General features: G+C 32.6%; 2 long non-coding RNA genes across 2 annotated transcripts in view; one reads left to right on the plus strand and one right to left on the minus strand.

Moving 5' to 3' along the window:
• Nucleotides 1-20,689, minus strand: part of LOC148598354 (uncharacterized) — an 86,042-nt gene that overhangs the window by 48,181 nt on the left and 17,172 nt on the right. Inside the window, exons 8-9 of the long non-coding RNA XR_015918536.1 lie at nt 7,846-7,962; nt 6,925-7,142 (exon numbers count right to left, since the gene is read on the minus strand). This is a non-coding gene — a long non-coding RNA (uncharacterized LOC148598354). The remainder of the gene's footprint in view (nt 1-6,924; nt 7,143-7,845; nt 7,963-20,689) is intronic.
• On the plus strand, nt 1,092-2,405 carry LOC148598355 (uncharacterized). The gene is made up of 2 exons (XR_015918556.1): nt 1,092-1,926; nt 2,281-2,405. It is a non-coding gene; the product is annotated as an uncharacterized LOC148598355 (long non-coding RNA).

A 20,689-nucleotide genomic window follows, 5' to 3' on the forward strand; every position in this document is an offset into this window, starting at 1 on the left:
TTAGTTTAAATTATGAATTACTCCATCTTGAAAGCATGACAATTTACTCGTCGTTTGACTAATTACTTGTTGCATAATAGTTTCTTCGACAATAAGAGAAATTTGCTGTTTCAGAACTTAATTGCGGTGAAACAATGGCGTCTAGGTAAAGCAGGTCTCAAGTTTCACAGTGTTCATTAGATGATTGGAGAAATGTACAGTTACAAAAGACTTAAATGAACTTAAGATGACATGTTCCACTTGAACTGTACTGCTTACAATAACAATCATAAATGAACATCCCAATTTTAACAGTACTGTAATATTCTTTACATTATATTCACCACATAATAGTTCATGTATTACAAAAATAAATAAATAAATGAAAAATGCAAGTTCTGTAAAGCACAGCAGTTGTATGTGATGGTAGTACACGGGCTAAAAAGTTACATCACAGCTAATTTTACATTACAATTCTACATTTTTTTACACATTGTGATTGAAATAATGTATACAAATGCATTAATTTCAGAATTTCTGAAGAAAAAAAAAACTGTTCATATAATAATCATGGCATCAGAATAGGTAGGCAGAATGTATATTTTGTATATAAAAATACTTTTAGTAATGTTATCAATACTAATATAAAATCCAATACAATTTATTGCATCATAAACTGAATAACGTATTAAATTCATTTATCCACAATCATTATTAACAATATTACAATAATTACATATAGAGTTCTTGAAGTTCATGACTTTTCCAATATCATATACTTTGAGTAGTAAATCAAAGACTACAACGATTAAATTTCTGTTTAGTCCAAATATCCTTTTTTATTATTTCAAAACATCTTTCAACACTTATTTCTTTGTAAAGCAATCCAAAATGTTCAAAAGAAAATACATATCAACCAATATTCCATCAAAGAAACTTTTTCTGTTATAAATCAAATATAATACATGTATATAAAACAATTAACATGTAAATTACTCCACTGGTTTCTCTTAAATACTTTTATTAGAAATCACAACCCAGAGCAAACAAAATTTTGGATACAAACTTTCTCAGAACTTGGAGACAAGATAGGCTTCATGCACATTCACAAACAGAAATTTCATAAAGGGACATATATCAATTGTATTCAATTATTAACTGTTCATTTCATCTTGTTTGTGGTTTGAAGAAAAGATGGTCCTAAATCAAGTACAAAATCTCTCAGAACCTGGTGACAAGTCTGGCTTTGTGCACATTCATAAACAGAAACAAAAAATAATACAAAATTCACAAAAGAACATACATCAATTGCATTGAATTAAAAACTGTTCCTTTCATCTTTTTTGTGGTTTGAAAAAAAAGATGATTCTGAATCACAGAACACAAACTTTCTCAGAACTTGGCGACAAGTCCGGCTTCGTGCATTCATAAATCTTCAATTATATTAGAAATTGTAGTTTACAATTATTGAGCATATTATCTGATAAAGCAATATCAATTTTTACTATCAAGCAGTTTTACTTATAGTGGATTCAAGATAAACCCCCTTAAAGAATCCTAAGCATGTTCGCCTCTATTTGGATTTTATAATTAAGTCAGTCAGATGGATTTTCGGAACTGTGGTGCTACAGTGCCATCGTACGCTAACCAGGCAATGGACATTAATGTTGTGTCACAGACTAATCAACATGGCGTTCATTCCACAGCTACTGATGTTTCTAACACTAGAAAAGAAGTTTCTGTCAATGTGTCGACCTCAAGCTCTATGACAAACATAACAAGAGGCTCCCAGGAGCTTGAATCTCTCACCTGGTTAAATTTTGTCTTTCAATGGCAATACATTTATCAAGAAGTTTACTAATAATTTTGGCCTACGATGACTTTGATGGAACTGATCATAAGGATCAATACAAGGCTTAACAGATGAAAATAACGAAATGACCACAGGTAGATCTCATCATGCTGAACAGTTTTACCCGGTTATAATTTGGCTAATGGGTTTTGAGATATATTGAAAAACTACAGCTTGACCCCTGTTCTATTTTTAGTAACGGTGACAAAGTTTTTTGACGGATCAAAAATCTAAACAGACCTTTTGTGCAAGACACCCCAAGGAACATCAACACTAAGTTTGATTCCAATCGATCATGTAGGGTAAGAAGAGAAATTTTTTAAAGAAATAACATTAAAAAAATGAAAGAAAAAACGTCGAAAAAAGTGCAATAACTCCTAAATGGCTTGACAGATTAAAATGAAAATATATATGCAAGATATAGTCTAACCCCTATGTTCTATTTTCAGTACCGGCGGCCATGTTGTTTGACGGATCAACAATCTAAACACAACGTTTGTGAAAGATGCCCAAAGGAACATCTGTGCAGTTTCATATAATTCCGCTAAGTAGTTTCTGAGAAAGGAGAAGATTTTTTAAAAAAATTGTTAACGACGACGGACGACGGCGACGGACGCCAATTGATGGCAATAGCTCACATGGCCTTTGACCAGGCAATACGTCGTCGGGTGAGATCGCGGTAGTGCCGCTGAATATATCAAGTGGGACAACACCTATAGTCAATGCACACGTCAACATGACATTGCATGTATAGAATAACATTTCTGAAAGTCTCCTGCATAGTACAATTCAATTATGTCAGCAGTCTTTACAAAAGTTGAAATCCAAATCAAACGATATTCAAGTTTTTCGTTTGCAATTCAACATAAACAGAAGGAAGCAATTTTTGTTAACAATTTTGATTTCATATAAATATATATTAATGAATAAATGTAACAATAAAATTTATGTCGTATTATAGCAGATTCATTTAGCTTTCAATGCATGTTCATTTTGAGTAAATTAAGTACATGTACATACAGATAAATACAAGAGGAAAAACTGCAAGAATATACAGATATCAAGGTATCACAAGTGTTTATGACAATCAACAGATTTTAATGTTTTGATGATGTTCATCTCAATCACTTTGGTATAATATGATATTTTAACACAGTAAGGAGTGCCAAGTTGTATATGAAAGCCAGTAAAACTAATATGTATACCATTTATCAATATTTCCAACATCCAGATCTAATGACATAAATCTTACTAACTTAAAAAATATGATGGATTGAACTACAAGAGTCAAATGTTGTTAATCACTCAAAATATTCATACATAAGTAACCTGACAAAATAGAATATATTAAATATAACAAGTTAGAAGACCATAACAAAATACGTATGAACTATAAGTCTTTATGGTACAGAATATAATCATTTTCTTCCGAGTTGCTCATTTACTTTTGTTACATTGTATGTATGATTTTAGTTACTTTATATTCTTTGTTGTGTATGTCTGTTTTCCATGTCTGGTCTTTGTCCCTGGATTACGTTCTTTTGATTACAGCTATAACCTTGGTTCCCTTGATTACTCTTTATAAGTTAAGTTGTATAACTTAAAGAGTAAAAAAAATTACAAGTTACAAGCAAGTTAGAGCAATAAAGGATTCTTCAATAATATTTGTTTTTATTAATATACGGTGTATAAAAATCAATTGCACTTGGAGATAAGTACCTACATTGAATCATAATACTAAGGAAACAATATAATAAATTATGAATTAACACATCATATGACATGACATAGCATTATAAAGATGTTCACTGCTCATGTCCAGCCATTTTTATGTCAGAGTGTTGTACTCCTCTACCCATTTCATTGCATTGATATTTTTTACTTAGTGATCCCCACTTTTATTTTCATAATTTGATTAAACACATCTTAACATAATATTTCGACATTTTTTTATGAAATTCTTGTTATTTCTTCTGCGTATAAAGCCTTTTAAGACAAAACCTATGGAAAATCATGTGAAATTTTCCAAGGCTTATGTTTCAAAAAGAAGCACACTGACCCATCATTTTTTTTTCTACATTCTAGCATAAAAAGATCTTAACAGATTTTACAACCCTCTAAAATCATTATAATCTTTAAACACAGCAGTGAATATCCTTAAGGAAAACAAAACAAATAGATTTTTTTCTCAGATTAGCTGTAATGTTCTATGTAAGCTGTAGGTTCATGACCTTGTAAAAGGGATTACTGATAGTAATTTCTTATTAACGCATTAGGTTAACCATATGGCAATTTTCCAAGTATTAAACAAGATCCAGCTTTTCAGAAGTACAAATACCCTTTCTGCAATTTAATTGTTGTAGACAAGCGATAAACTTATATTTTAAAAGTTTTCAAATTATCAAGTAAATGGAGCATTTTGGCACTTTTCAAGCTTTAAGACAAAGGAGGCACAACAGGAGAAGTTTTGTGCAGATGGGCTTCATTTAAACAGCCAGGTGTTATTACTCAGTACTGTTTCGATTTGTTACCTTGGTAAACTATGCAAGACATATTAATAGTTTATTATAGCAAGACTTATTTGCCTAGCCAATTTCAATTTTAAGTGCAATCACTTTACTTTTGTTTTTATAACAAGTCTAAAATTAAAAGTCTTTTTGTTTTTTTTAAGTAAAAGTATATGATACTCCAATTATTAGTTAAGTAGGACAAATTGATATAATGTTAAAAAGATTTCTACCAAGAGAGCTCTATAAATCACTCACTAAGCTAGCTAGACTTGTGTTGAAATTGGAACTGGTCTATTAAGAATCAGTTACAGATTACACAGCCAAACTAAGATTTTTATTTCCATTTTGAGATAAAGTACATGAAGTTAAAACTCTGCAAGAGTTATCGTTCTTTATTTGCTTTGATAAAGTTGATGTTAGTTTGAGATTAATGTATTAAAAACACAGATTGCAAACTTTGAAATAAAATAAAACAAAATACTCCTACCCGTCTCTTTGAAATATATTTGTAGTTATTGATATATTAACTCAATCTAAAAAAGAGCCATTAAGCAAACAAAGACCATCCAGCTCTTGAATGGTATAAACTTGTCATTTACACCATTTACAATCTTCCCATTCCCAATTGTCCTAATACCCACCCCGCCCCCATAAAAACCCCCCACCCTCATGAAATCCCAATTGCATATTTCTTATCAGTTATTTTATTTTTCAACATTTAAATTATCATTTGTAATTTCATATTAATGAATACTTTCCCATTCAATTTCTCTTCCTTTCCATTCAAATTCTCCACCCCCCCCTATATAAATACCCATCCCCAATCCGCATTCTCCATTCATCCATATACCATTAAATGGGAAATTTTCTGTATTCTTTCAATATTTGAAATCACAAATCGATAGATTTCCAATGTACGCATACAATTACTGAAATTCTGTACACTTTGTACATTACAAAATGGCTGACGGTAAGCTACATACCTATTGTGAAATCTTGTAGCTCGATTATTATTATTTAAAAAAAAAATGTTCTAATTATAATAGCTTCTATCAAATTTGTCAATAAAAAACGCTGGTATTCTACATTCTTTATACTTTTTTTCGCTAAATCTACATAGCCATTTATAATTAAGGTATACATTTTTTTTAAGTATTCCTTCTTTTCCGTTCAATATGCACAATATCCACTCCCCATCCATATTCTCCATTCATTCGTATACAATAAAATGAGAAGAATTTTCTGTACTCTATCAACATTTGAAATAACAAATCGATGTGGCTGAATGTACAATTAAGACAAAAAAAATAGATTTTATGATACCACATGGATGTTGAATTACATAAATGCCTCTCGCAGCTATGACGATGATTTTGGACATATTAATATCTATAATATGCTTCTACCGAATTATTTCTCTTCCCAGCTTTCTATGTAGGAGATAACTTATAAAATTACAATATGTCCAAAATGTTCAACAAGTTCGATTAAACATTAAATGTAGGATTCCAGAATTTTTAATTATAGAAAAAATTGATAAAAGCTATCATAAATGGAAAACGCTTATATTCGGGCTGCAAGATTTCAGAACTGGTATGTAGCTTACTCTCAGCCATTGTGTACATGTATAAGGTGTACAGGATTTCGGCATCAACGAATATATTGATTTTGGACTAGAGAATACAGCACTTCATCAATGGAGTATACAAGAAAACACCTCTCTGAAGACAGTTAAATTGAATTATCATCCACCTGCAAGATATTTGAAGAATTGTGGTCCAAATCTAAGTTTACTAAAATGCTGTTTCGACGGGAGGAAAATATTGTATATGCCAATAATTTGAGCCTTCCTTCATTCCAATATATGTTCGATTGTATTAAGAATAATGTGTGTCGCAAATTAGACGATTTTTTGCTATAGTAGGCATTTCATGCTATTTCATGTCGGAAGAGTCAGTGCTTGACTATATTTTAGCTATGATTCCACCGTCAGAAAAGAAGTTATACTTAAAAGCAATGCATACCTTAATTAAAAAATGGCTATGTAGGTTTAGTGAAAAAAGGTATACACTTTAACCTTTGTTCAATAAACCAACTAACCCTTATTATTTAAAGCAAACTTCAATATCATTGAACAGTAATGTCTCTAATAAAACAATATGAAGTAAGTTAACAAACAAAGCCTTCTTGATGGCTTATAAAAAAACTATTTTGAACCCACAATTAGGTATTAATTAATAAATGCATCCCGCTATTAAGATTAGGATGTTGAATATTTCAATGTCAATATTATAATCATATCGAAGCATTTCCCTTCCCAGCTATCTAGGTAAGAGGTAACTTACATTATGTTCAAAATGTTCAATGATTTCTTTACAACATTATGAAAAAAAATCTTTTTACTTTGTTGATTATTATTCTTAGAAAAAATGTCTTCTGAATACTTTAATCTGCAGAGTTCATTATTGTTTTTTCCAAAACTGAAGTATTCTTTGTGATCAGAATTAAATTGGTAACAAACAAAACCAAATGTACATCTCAAATAATCAATATGATCATTGAACAGAAAACTTTCGTTTATACCTAGGCAAAATCCGTGTGTTGTTCACAACGCAACTGGTGCAATGTGTGCCATCTTTCTGCTGTCTTGTGGAATAATGTAAATGGAGAATTTCTATCATTATCTGTCTATACGATACAACTATCTTTGTCGTTTAATCCATTATATTAAAGATCGGGAAGGACATTTTCCAGTCATTGAGAGGACGGCACACAAACAAATCCTATGATCATCGTGCATCCTAACATAAAATAAAATATGAAACAAACAGTGTCACACTTATTCACAAATGATCTTTGACGATATACATATATATATATATATATGAAACCCATATCTCTCAAACCTGTGCATTGGGGACAAAATCAGAATATTTAAAATTGCGTGTATGTATTTTAATGGTTTTAAATTGTACCAGAAAAAAATGGATTGATATTCATTTTGACGAATCTGAGTTTTGTGAATACATAATTGTCAGGACATGTAATGTAGAATGTGTCGTGAAAAAGATATCACGCTTCGTAGAGACATTTATAATATCCCTGTTTACATTAACTGACATTTGTATGTAATGTGAAATTCGAATTATGATCTGACGATGCTAAAGTACATTATTTTTTTTTATCTTTATTCGCTAAAGTACATTATTGATTGTTTGATAAGAAGAAATGCTATATAGAAAAAAGCAGCCCTATTAGGGTATACAAGAACTTATGTTTTAGTGAATATTAGAAAGCAACGCCATTATGCAAATATTCTCTAGATTTCGCTCAGGATTTTAGGGAAACCTTTCCTGGAAATGTGCTAGAAACATAATTTAACAGTATATTTTAAATCAGGCCTTTATATAAAACAATAAGTATTTTTTCTTTTATTTTTAGGATATAAATATAAGTTTCTATTAGCCATTTGTCCCATCTATTCAACATTGTACTTCAATTTACCTGTTTTTTTTTAGCATAAAATGAAGTAGATAGCTATCCCAGTTGCTTCAGTTTCTTCATTTTCAATTCTTTTTTTTCAACAAATGTTCCAAATAGACAGTGTCATTTTCCTCGACTCTGCAAACAAAAAGAATTCTGTTTATGGAAGACAAATATATAATATAAATTTCATAATTTGTATTCAACAACACAAGACAGGGATTTTTGTTGAAAAAATTTATATTTTTCAAAATCAAATTCTAACCTAAAATGGGTCATTTAGGCATCGGCCCCCAAGATGAACTTTTTGAAAATTTTGATCTGATTTCGTTTTTCTAAATTCTCTTTCAAAAATTTACTTACATGAAATTTGATTTAAAAAAAAACAGACAGTGATTTTCGTGCTGAGTAAGTGTTTCTATTTACAAATGATTTTCAAAATAAGACGAAAATATAAATTTAGGCTGAATAAAGCACCTCAGTGACCGTTTCGAAAAATGATTACATTCAATAGTGATTGAATTGATTAATTAATTCAGCAACGATGTTAGAATTGTAATACACAGATAGTGCTTTAATTGTACAAGTAATCAATCATTTTTTGTGCGATGTAGTACATTGTTAAAAGGTCTTTATGTTTGGTTCAATGTACAGGAGATTTTTTTTACTTATACTTGGCGTTGATGACGTTAAATTTAAATTGTAATTCGATTAATTACAATTGCAAAAAATATGTAATTCATTTAATTAAATGTCCGAACTCATGTAATGGCAGTAATAATTTGACTGAAATATTATTCATATATTAAGTTTTAATCAATTATTATCAATCCTTATTGACATATTTTTTTTATCGAAAATAAGGTGATTTGTAACTCATACATCCTTCGATTTTACATACTCGTACGAAACAATTTATTCTTTCTATTGTGAATCTATTTTTGACGACCATACAGTTATGACATATTTCAGTCTGAAATGCGTAAATGTTCATCTTAAAAAGTCACTTTGAAATATGGCATTTTTCGCTAGATATAGAGGGCATTTTATCGATATAACTAATGTAGTAAGACAGCAAAAACAAATTTTATCTCATTGGATTTACGATGCAATTAATGACAAGACGACGTCATTCAATAATTGTGAACAAACATTTGTTTAAAAACATTTTACCTCTATTCACAAGGCGTGATATAATGCAGACCGCAATCTTTCATGTCTATGAGATTTTATCCATGTGGTGACATGTCACTTCATTATAGAATTAAATAGTTACGCCTACAACTCTGAAATAGTTTTGTTCTTCATAGTCGTTTTATGGCATATTTATTTACATGGGTCAGATAGATAAAAGGCGCTTAACAATCTAAACCCCGTCTTGTTTGTACGCTTGTTCAAAAAAATCTAAGGACATTTACAAAATATGAACCACATCCTTGTGTATTCTATCCATGAATAGATTTGTTTTTATCAATTAAGGTGGATATTCGAGTCACACGATTGAAAGCAAATATTTAGAATTATGTATTTTCTACTTTATGTATCAAGTATTTGAAAACCCAAACTTCGACTAACTCAGTTATATAGGAGATTTTGTTTTAACTGACGCACATTATTTTCATTCAAGTTTGTATCATCAATTAAATGGTTAAATTGAGATACACTAAATATTTCAAATGTCTTCTTTTCTGTACATTAATTATATATTAATGACGCCTCCTTTTTTTATTGAAATGCCTAATACCTACAATTACTCCCCAACTTGTTAGGAGGGAGACATGCATTTTGGAGAAAAAAAATACAAACTAAATGTTTTTACCGGTCATTATTTTTGCCATACAATCAACCATGTAAACGCGATATTGGCAACGTCTAAGGACCGGATGTGCAGATTTTTTTCTCCTAAACCAAGATTTTAGAGAATTAATGTGATAAAACTCAAGTTTTGGGATATTCCGACGAATAGGAGACATGGGAGCATGGACCAGGTGCACCGATAGGGTAAGCGGCCTCTGCTTTTCTAGAAACACCCGCCGAGTTGCTCATAAAAAGTCAAGTCCGGGGTAGACAAACGAGGAAAGGCAAACCATGACCCGTTGAATAAATCAGTTTTCATGGTGCTGATGGATACATCATAACAATCCACGAGTTCATGATGACGACCACAAAACTTCTGTAGTGATGACTTCAATCTTGTAGCAATATAACCCTGTTCCAGAAGCCTATTTGTTAGACTTCTAGCGCGATACAAAAAGTCTGCGTAGTTTCGGCAAGCCCTGGCATAGCGTATGAGTTGTGATATGAACACTCCATACGCAGGAGCCGAAGGGATGTTGCCACAGATGAAAGGAAAGTTGACAATTCTGAATGAAAAGTAATCACATTTGTCGTAAAGTTTGGTCAATAATTTTCCTTTACCATCGATTTCTAAGTGTAGCTCAGGAAATTAGAGCTTTTCATAGAATTTTGATGGCAAGTCGAATGTTATTCTTGTAAATTAATTGATAATATACGTTTAATTTGCTCCTGGCATAATTACAAGCAATCACCATCTATACCCCCTACGTCACGTAAAGTCTACAACAATTCGTCAACGGAATAGAATTTTGTCTTAAGCCCATTAATTGCTTCTGCAACACTTGCTGCGGCTATCACTGATGGTTTGTGCATAATAAATCCCATTTCAGTAAATTGCATACGTAAATGAATTTTTGAGCATGTCTTGTCTCGCAAATTAACTGCAATTGTCATTAAATTCAAAAAATGATCAGAAAATCAGTAGGTGTAACGGATAACAATCCCCAGTTCAGTGTTCTCAAAACTGATGATTCCATTGCATACATGTCTTTCAGGGTGAAATAATTTCCTGCACATGAAATAAGTTTTTGTGGTTTTATTGGATCTGTTTTCCCTAGTTTTTATGCAACAAGTAATCCAACAGCCCCCAAAAGTTGCAGTTGTGTCCGATCAATATCTATCAATGACATGTACCTATCAATATAATTCACTGCTAGCAATGCTACATTATCCGTTGATTCTTCTTCTTCACATACTTCAATTATCCATTCGATTGTCAATTACGTACGTACGGTTTAATGTCTGTTTGAATAATTTGAAAATAGTTTTATTTTGGACGATACCTGCCCTCTGTGGCAAACAAAGTTGTCAACACTTTTCTTCCGACAGATGCGATATTTCGTTGACATTGTACTGAACCCTTTGAAATTCAAAGGATTTAAAGTTGGTGCATACAGGGTTATCTAATTCAGATTCATAACATTCTAAATCCATTTTCTACATTATAGTTTATAAAAATAACATCAATAAAGTCTCGTAAGCTCACGAGGTGTGCCAGTTGCAAAACCAAAATAATCAAGCCCATATTTATAGTCTATTTCCAACATTTAGAATTATTATTGTGAACAATCAACAAATCAAGAGTGCATAAATGCACTCGTAAATATCGGATATTTCCTTGCTTTTATTATGATTATATCAAAACTTTCCTATCATTCTAGGTAAAGGTGAATCAAAATTAATTGTCCATCATAAGGTACTGTATAAAATGATTTAACAAATAAAATTTAATTGGTCAAAAAGCCACTTAAAAGCGCTTTAACAGAAATCGTTCGACGTTCTCAAGGCAGCTAGCAATATAATCAGGACGTCTTAATTATGCAAATATGATTAGCCTTACAGCTATTATCATTAAAGTAAATCATAATGTGATCTTAAAGTCAATAAGAAGCAACACTGTTGGTCCATTTTTATCTTTTTGGTAACATATGGATGTTTATATCAAATCTCTTTTTATAAGTTTAAAACAAAGTGAGATGAGTATCAATTAATGTTTGAATTGATAGATTGAAAGGCCACAATTATATCCATTTAAGATCTCTTGCAAAGTTCTATACCTCAACATTTGTATTACACATCACACCATTCCCTATCCCAGTTTTCTACATTGAAAAAGATTAAGTACATAAGCATAATGTACATTTCAAATTAATACAATAACACAATATTTGAGTAGTCAACACACCTCAGAGAGAGTAAAACGCCCTAGAGAAAAAAAAAGAATTAAATATTGTTCACTGTAAAATATTATGTCATGAATACTATCTATGGATGTACCAGTATACAAAATGTCCCCTCCCCAGCTAGGTAAAGGAAACTGTACACATTAGATGTGATGTTTTCGGTGGGAAAGTGCTATTTCACATAGTATGACAATGTTATCAATAGTGTTCGAAATAGATGTGATGAGCATGTATGATTTAGGTACAAATGTATCAAATATAATGGGCATATATATTTATGTTGGAAAGTGCTGTTTGAAGAAGTTTGGCCATATATATTAGGAGTGCTGCTGGCGTCTTTTGTGATGGGCATGTACAATTTTGTGATGAAAATGCTGTTTCAAGTAGTATGGCTATGTTCAGAATACAGTCTATTTCAGATGTGAAGAGGGTATATGTTTGATTTGGAAAGTGATACTGCAAGTAGTACGGCCATATGAAGAGTACAATTCACCTCAGATAGTTTCTTTTAGTAGAAATTACTAGTCTCAGTAGTAAGCCAATTTATGCCAACATTCCGTATTATATGTGATGACTTCGTATTTACCATTTCATGTAGTATGGTCATGTTAAGAGTATGGTACAATCAGATGTAATGAGCATGTTTGATTTTGGTAGGAAAGTGCTATTTCAAGTGGAATGGCTATATTAATAGTAGGGTTTGAATAACATATGATGGATATGTATGATTTTGGTTAGGAATTGCACTTTGAAGTAGTATGGCAATAGTTATAGTACAGTCCGCGTCAAATAAAATGAACATGTATATTTTGAGTAGGAAAATGCTATGATAGGTATTATGGCTATGCTAAAAATACGGTACAAATGTGATGAGATGAGTGTAAATGTTTTGGGTAGGAAAGCGCTAGTTCATATAGTACCGATATATTTTGAGCACATACGAAAAAGATGGAATCAACAAGTACACTTTTTGTATGAAAACCCGTTCTTACGTTGTCACTCAGTGTTTAGAGTACATTAGGTATGGTTGGCTATATCAAGAGGACGATACAAATCAGACATAAGAACATGTATGAATATGTATGAATTTAGTAGGAAAGTACTATTTTTAGCTACATGCCCATGTCAGCAGTAGGAGTCGGAGAAAATGTAATGACTATGAATATTTTGGGGATAGGAAAGTGCTATTCCAAGTTCTTTGGCTATATTGAGAGAGAAGTCGGCAACTGATGCGAGAATCACATATGTGTTTGGTAGTTAAGTGCTATCTCAAGTGATTTGGCCATATGATGTGTACTGTCCACATCAGATGTGATTTTTTCGGTGGGAAAGTGCTATTTCACATAGTATGACAATGTTATCAATAGGGTTCGAAATAGATATGATGAGCATGTATGATTTAGGTACAAATAGTTCAAATATAATGAACATATATATTTATGTTGGAAAGTGCTGTTTGAAGTAGTTTGGCTATATGTATCAGGAGTGCTGCTGGCGTCTTTTGTGATGGGCATGTACAATTGTGTGATGAAAAGGCTGTTTCAAGTAGTATGGCTATGTTCAGAGTACAGTCTATTTCAGATGTGAAGAGGGTATATGTTTGATTTGGAAAGTGATACTGCAAGTAGTATGTCCATATGAAGAGTACAATTTACATCAGATAGTTTCTTTTTAGTAGAAATTACTAGTCTCAGTAGTAAGCCAATTTATGCCATCACTCCGTATTATATGTGATGACTTCGTACTTGCCATTTCAAGTAGTATGGTCATGTTAAGTGTACAGTACAATCAGATGTAATGAGCATGTTTGATTTTGGTAGGAAAGTGCTTTTTCAAGTGGTATGGCTATATTAATATTAGGGTTTGAATAACATATGATGGATATGTATGATTTTGGCTAGGAATTTCACTTTGAAGTAGTATGGCAATAGTTATAGTACAGTACGCGTCAAATAAAATGAACATGTATATTTTGAGTAGGAAAATGCTATGATAGGTATTATGGCTATGCTAAAAATACGGCACAAATGTGATGAGATGAGTGTAAATGTTTTGGGTAGGAAAGCGCTAGTTCAAATAGTACCGATATATTTTGAGCACATACGAAAAAGATGGAATCAACAAGTACACTTTTTGTATGAAAACCCGTTCTTACGTTGCCACTCAAGGTTTAGAGTACATTAGGTATGGTTGGCTATATCAAGAGGACGATACAAATCAGATATAAGAACATGTATGAATATGTATGAATTTAGTAGGAAAGTACTATTTTTAGCTACATGTCCATGTCAGCAGTAGGAGTCGGAGAAAATGTAATGACTATGAATATTTTGGGATAGGAATGTGCTATTCCAAGTTCGTTGGCTATATTGAGAGAGAAGTCGGCAACTGATGCGATAATCACATATGTGTTTGGTAGTTAAGTGCTATCTCAAGTGATTTGGCCATATGATGTGTACTGTCCACATCAGATGTGATTTTTTCGGTGGGAAAGTGCTATTTCACATAGTATGACAATGTTATCAATAGGGTTCGAAATAGATATGATGAGCATGTATGATTTAGGTACAAATAGTTCAAATATAATGAACATATATATTTATGTTGGAAAGTGCTGTTTGAAGTAGTTTGGCTATATGTATCAGGAGTGCTGCTGGCGTCTTTTGTGATGGGCATGTACAATTGTGTGATGAAAAGGCTGTTTCAAGTAGTATGGCTATGTTCAGAGTACAGTCTATTTCAGATGTGAAGAGGGTATATGTTTGATTTGGAAAGTGATACTGCAAGTAGTATGTCCATATGAAGAGTACAATTTACATCAGATAGTTTCTTTTTAGTAGAAATTACTAGTCTCAGTAGTAAGCCAATTTATGCCATCACTCCGTATTATATGTGATGACTTCGTACTTGCCATTTCAAGTAGTATGGTCATGTTAAGTGTACAGTACAATCAGATGTAATGAGCATGTTTGATTTTGGTAGGAGAGTGCTTTTTCAAGTAATATGGCTATATTAATATTAGGGTTTGAATAACATATGATGGATATGTATGATTTTGGTTAGGAATTGCACTTTGAAGTAGTATGGCAATAGTTATAGTACAGTCCGCGTCAAATAAAATGAACATGTATATTTTGAGTAGGAAAATGCTATGATAGGTATTATGGCTATGCTAAAAATACGGTACAAATGTGATGAGATGAGTGTAAATGTTTTGGGTAGGAAAGCGCTAGTTCAAATAGTACCGATATATTTTGAGCACATACGAAAAAGATGGAATCAACAAGTACACTTTTTGTATGAAAACCCGTTCTTACGTTGCCACTCAAGGTTTAGAGTACATTAGGTATGGTTGGCTATATCAAGAGGACGATACAAATCAGATATAAGAACATGTATGAATATGTATGAATTTAGTAGGAAAGTACTATTTTTAGCTACATGCCCATGTCAGCAGTAGAAGTCGGAGAAAATGTAATGACTATGAATATTTTGGGGTAGGAAAGTGCTATTCCAAGTTCGTTGGCTATATTGAGAGAGAAGTCGGCAACTGATGCGAGAATCACATATGTGTTTGGTAGTTAAGTGCTATCTCAAGTGATTTGGTCATATGATGTGTACTGTCCACATCAGATGTAATTTTTTTCGGTGGGAAAGTGCTATTTCACATAGTATGACAATGTTATCAATAGGGTTCGAAATAGATGTGATGAGCATGTATGATTTAGGTACAAATGTATCAAATATAATGAGCATATATATTTATGTTGGAAAGTGCTGTTTGAAGAAGTTTGGCTATATATATTAGGAGTGCTGCTGGCGTCCTTTGTGATGGGCATGTACAATTTTGTGATGAAAATGCTGTTTCAAGTAGTATGGCTATGTTCAGAGTACAGTCTATTTCAGATGTGAAGAGGGTATATGTTTGATTTGGAAAGTGATACTGCAAGTAGTATGTCCATATGAAGAGTTCAATTCACATCAGATAGTTTCTTTTTAGTAGAAATTACTAGTCTCAGTAGTAAGCCAATTTATGCCATCACTCCGTATTATATGTGATGACTTCGTACTTGCCATTTCAAGTAGTATGGTCATGTTAAGTGTACAGTACAATCAGATGTAATGAGCATGTTTGATTTTGGTAGGAGAGTGCTTTTTCAAGTAATATGGCTATATTAATATTAGGGTTTGAATAACATATGATGGATATGTATGATTTTGGTTAGGAATTGCACTTTGAAGTAGTATGGCAATAGTTATAGTACAGTACGCGTCAAATAAAATGAACATGTATATTTTGAGTAGGAAAATGCTATGATAGGTATTATGGCTATGCTAAAAATACGGCACAAATGTGATGAGATGAATGTAAATGTTTTGGGTAGGAAAGCGCTAGTTCAAATAGTACCGATATATTTTGAGCACATACGAAAAAGATGGAATCAACAAGTACACTTTTTGTATGAAAACCCGTTCTTACGTTGCCACTCAAGGTTTAGAGTACATTAGGTATGGTTGGCTATATCAAGAGGACGATACAAATCAGATATAAGAACATGTATGAATATGTATGAATTTAGTAGGAAAGTACTATTTTTAGCTACATGCCCATGTCAGCAGTAGGGGTCGGAGAAAATGTAATGACTATGAATATTTTGGGGTAGGAAAGTGCTATTCCAAGTTCGTTGGCTATATTGAGAGAGAAGTCGGCAACTGATGCGAGAATCACATATGTGTTTGGTAGTTAAGTGCTATCTCAAGTGATTTGGCCATATGATGTGTACTGTCCACATCAGATGTGATGTTTTCGGTGGGAAAGTGCTATTTCACATAGTATGACAATGTTATCAATAGGGTTCGAAATAGATATGATGAGCATGTATGATTTAGGTACAAATAGTTCAAATATAATGAACATATATATTTATGTTGGAAAGTGCTGTTTGAAGTAGTTTGGCTCAATGTTTCAGGAGTGCTGCTGGCGTCTTTTGTGATGGGCATGTAAAATTTTGTGATGAAAATGCTGTTTCAAGTAGTATGGCTATGTTCAGAGTACAGTCTATTTCAGATGTGAAGAGGGTATATGTTTGATTTGGAAAGTGATACTGCAAGTAGTATGTCCATATGAAGAGTTCAATTCACATCAGATAGTTTCTTTTTAGTAGAAATTACTAGTCTCAGTAGTAAGCCAATTTATGCCATCACTCCGTATTATATGTGATGACTTCGTACTTGCCATTTCAAGTAGTATGGTCATGTTAAGTGTACAGTACAATCAGATGTAATGAGCATGTTTGATTTTGGTAGGAGAGTGCTTTTTCAAGTAATATGGCTATATTAATATTAGGGTTTGAATAACATATGATGGATATGTATGATTTTGGTTAGGAATTGCACTTTGAAGTAGTATGGCAATAGTTATAGTACAGTCCGCGTCAAATAAAATGAACATGTATATTTTGAGTAGGAAAATGCTATGATAGGTATTATGGCTATGCTAAAAATACGGTACAAATGTGATGAGATGAGTGTAAATGTTTTGGGTAGGAAAGCGCTAGTTCAAATAGTACCGATATATTTTGAGCACATACGAAAAAGATGGAATCAACAAGTACACTTTTTGTATGAAAACCCGTTCTTACGTTGCCACTCAAGGTTTAGAGTACATTAGGTATGGTTGGCTATATCAAGAGGACGATACAAATCAGATATAAGAACATGTATGAATATGTATGAATTTAGTAGGAAAGTACTATTTTTAGCTACATGCCCATGTCAGCAGTAGAAGTCGGAGAAAATGTAATGACTATGAATATTTTGGGGTAGGAAAGTGCTATTCCAAGTTCGTTGGCTATATTGAGAGAGAAGTCGGCAACTGATGCGAGAATCACATATGTGTTTGGTAGTTAAGTGCTATCTCAAGTGATTTGGTCATATGATGTGTACTGTCCACATCAGATGTAATTTTTTTCGGTGGGAAAGTGCTATTTCACATAGTATGACAATGTTATCAATAGGGTTCGAAATAGATGTGATGAGCATGTATGATTTAGGTACAAATGTATCAAATATAATGAGCATATATATTTATGTTGGAAAGTGCTGTTTGAAGAAGTTTGGCTATATATATTAGGAGTGCTGCTGGCGTCCTTTGTGATGGGCATGTACAATTTTGTGATGAAAATGCTGTTTCAAGTAGTATGGCTATGTTCAGAGTACAGTCTATTTCAGATGTGAAGAGGGTATATGTTTGATTTGGAAAGTGATACTGCAAGTAGTATGTCCATATGAAGAGTTCAATTCACATCAGATAGTTTCTTTTTAGTAGAAATTACTAGTCTCAGTAGTAAGCCAATTTATGCCATCACTCCGTATTATATGTGATGACTTCGTACTTGCCATTTCAAGTAGTATGGTCATGTTAAGTGTACAGTACAATCAGATGTAATGAGCATGTTTGATTTTGGTAGGAGAGTGCTTTTTCAAGTAATATGGCTATATTAATATTAGGGTTTGAATAACATATGATGGATATGTATGATTTTGGTTAGGAATTGCACTTTGAAGTAGTATGGCAATAGTTATAGTACAGTACGCGTCAAATAAAATGAACATGTATATTTTGAGTAGGAAAATGCTATGATAGGTATTATGGCTATGCTAAAAATACGGCACAAATGTGATGAGATGAATGTAAATGTTTTGGGTAGGAAAGCGCTAGTTCAAATAGTACCGATATATTTTGAGCACATACGAAAAAGATGGAATCAACAAGTACACTTTTTGTATGAAAACCCGTTCTTACGTTGCCACTCAAGGTTTAGAGTACATTAGGTATGGTTGGCTATATCAAGAGGACGATACAAATCAGATATAAGAACATGTATGAATATGTATGAATTTAGTAGGAAAGTACTATTTTTAGCTACATGCCCATGTCAGCAGTAGGGGTCGGAGAAAATGTAATGACTATGAATATTTTGGGGTAGGAAAGTGCTATTCCAAGTTCGTTGGCTATATTGAGAGAGAAGTCGGCAACTGATGCGAGAATCACATATGTGTTTGGTAGTTAAGTGCTATCTCAAGTGATTTGGCCATATGATGTGTACTGTCCACATCAGATGTGATGTTTTCGGTGGGAAAGTGCTATTTCACATAGTATGACAATGTTATCAATAGGGTTCGAAATAGATATGATGAGCATGTATGATTTAGGTACAAATAGTTCAAATATAATGAACATATATATTTATGTTGGAAAGTGCTGTTTGAAGTAGTTTGGCTCAATGTTTCAGGAGTGCTGCTGGCGTCTTTTGTGATGGGCATGTAAAATTTTGTGATGAAAATGCTGTTTCAAGTAGTATGGCTATGTTCAGAGTACAGTCTATTTCAGATGTGAAGAGGGTATATGTTTGATTTGGAAAGTGATACTGCAAGTAGTATGTCCATATGAAGAGTTCAATTCACATCAGATAGTTTCTTTTTAGTAGAAATTACTAGTCTCAGTAGTAAGCCAATTTATGCCATCACTCCGTATTATATGTGATGACTTCGTACTTGCCATTTCAAGTAGTATGGTCATGTTAAGTGTACAGTACAATCAGATGTATTGAGCATGTTTGATTTTGGTAGGAGAGTGCTTTTTCAAGTGGTATGGCTATATTAATAGTAGGGTTTGAATAACATATGATGGATATGTATGATTTTGGTTGGGAATTGCACTTTGAAGTAGTATGGCAATAGTTATAGTACAGTCCGCGTCAAATAAGATGAACATGTATATTTTGAGTAGGAAAATGCTATGATAGGTATTATGGCTATGCTAAAAATATGGTACAAATTTGATGTGGTGAGTGTAAATTTTTTGGGTAGGAAAGCGCTAGTTCAAATAGTACCGATATATTTTGAGCACATACGAAAAAGATGGAATCAACAAGTACACTTTTCGTATGAAAACCCGTTCTTACGTTGCCACTCAAGGTTTAGAGTACATTAGGTATGGTTGGCTATATCAAGAGGACGATACAAATCAGATATAAGAACATGTATGAATATGTATGAATTCAGTAGGAGAGTACTATTTTTAGCTACATTGCCCATGTCAGCAGTAGGAGTCGGAGAAAATGTAATGACTATGAATATTTTGGAGTAGGAATGTGCTATTTCAAGTTCTTTGGCTATATTGAGAGAGAAGTCGACATCTGATGAGAGAATCACATATGTGTTTGGTAGTTAAGTGCTATCTTAAGTGATTTGGCCATATGATGTGTACTGTCCACATCAGATGTGATGTTTTCGGTGGGAAAGTGCTATTTCACATAGTATGACAATGTTATCAATAAGAGTTTATTTCAAGTGACATGGTCATGTTGAATCAGATCGGATCGAATAAACAGCTTTAAACAGGGTTATAACTTTCTTTTTTGAATTGTTAGGTCGTGTTAAGTGGATGTTCGAATTAGATTTTACGAGCATGAATAATTTGGGTAGGGAAGTACTACTCCAAGTAGTATAGCTATGTATAGAGTATATAATAAACATGTTGAATTGGATTGAATTAATATTTGAAGGAGAATGACTATGCTAAGAATGCGATTAGAATATGATGTGATGATATGGAAAGAAATGTGTTTTCAGTAGTATGGATGTGTTGAGCGATCGGTCATCATCAGATGTGATGTGATATTATGATTTTGGTAAGAAAGAGCTCTGTCAAGTAGTATGGCCATATTTAAAGTACAACCCACATAAGATGAAATCAGGATGGATGTTTGAGTAGGAACGTGCTATTGTTATGTTAATAATACGGTATGAGCCTTATGTTT

Source organism: Perna viridis, chromosome 14 (genome assembly GCF_037379345.1).
Source record: "Perna viridis isolate PV_CMFRI_1.1 ecotype Kerala chromosome 14, ASM3737934v1, whole genome shotgun sequence".
NCBI classification, from domain to species: domain Eukaryota; kingdom Metazoa; phylum Mollusca; class Bivalvia; order Mytilida; family Mytilidae; genus Perna; species Perna viridis.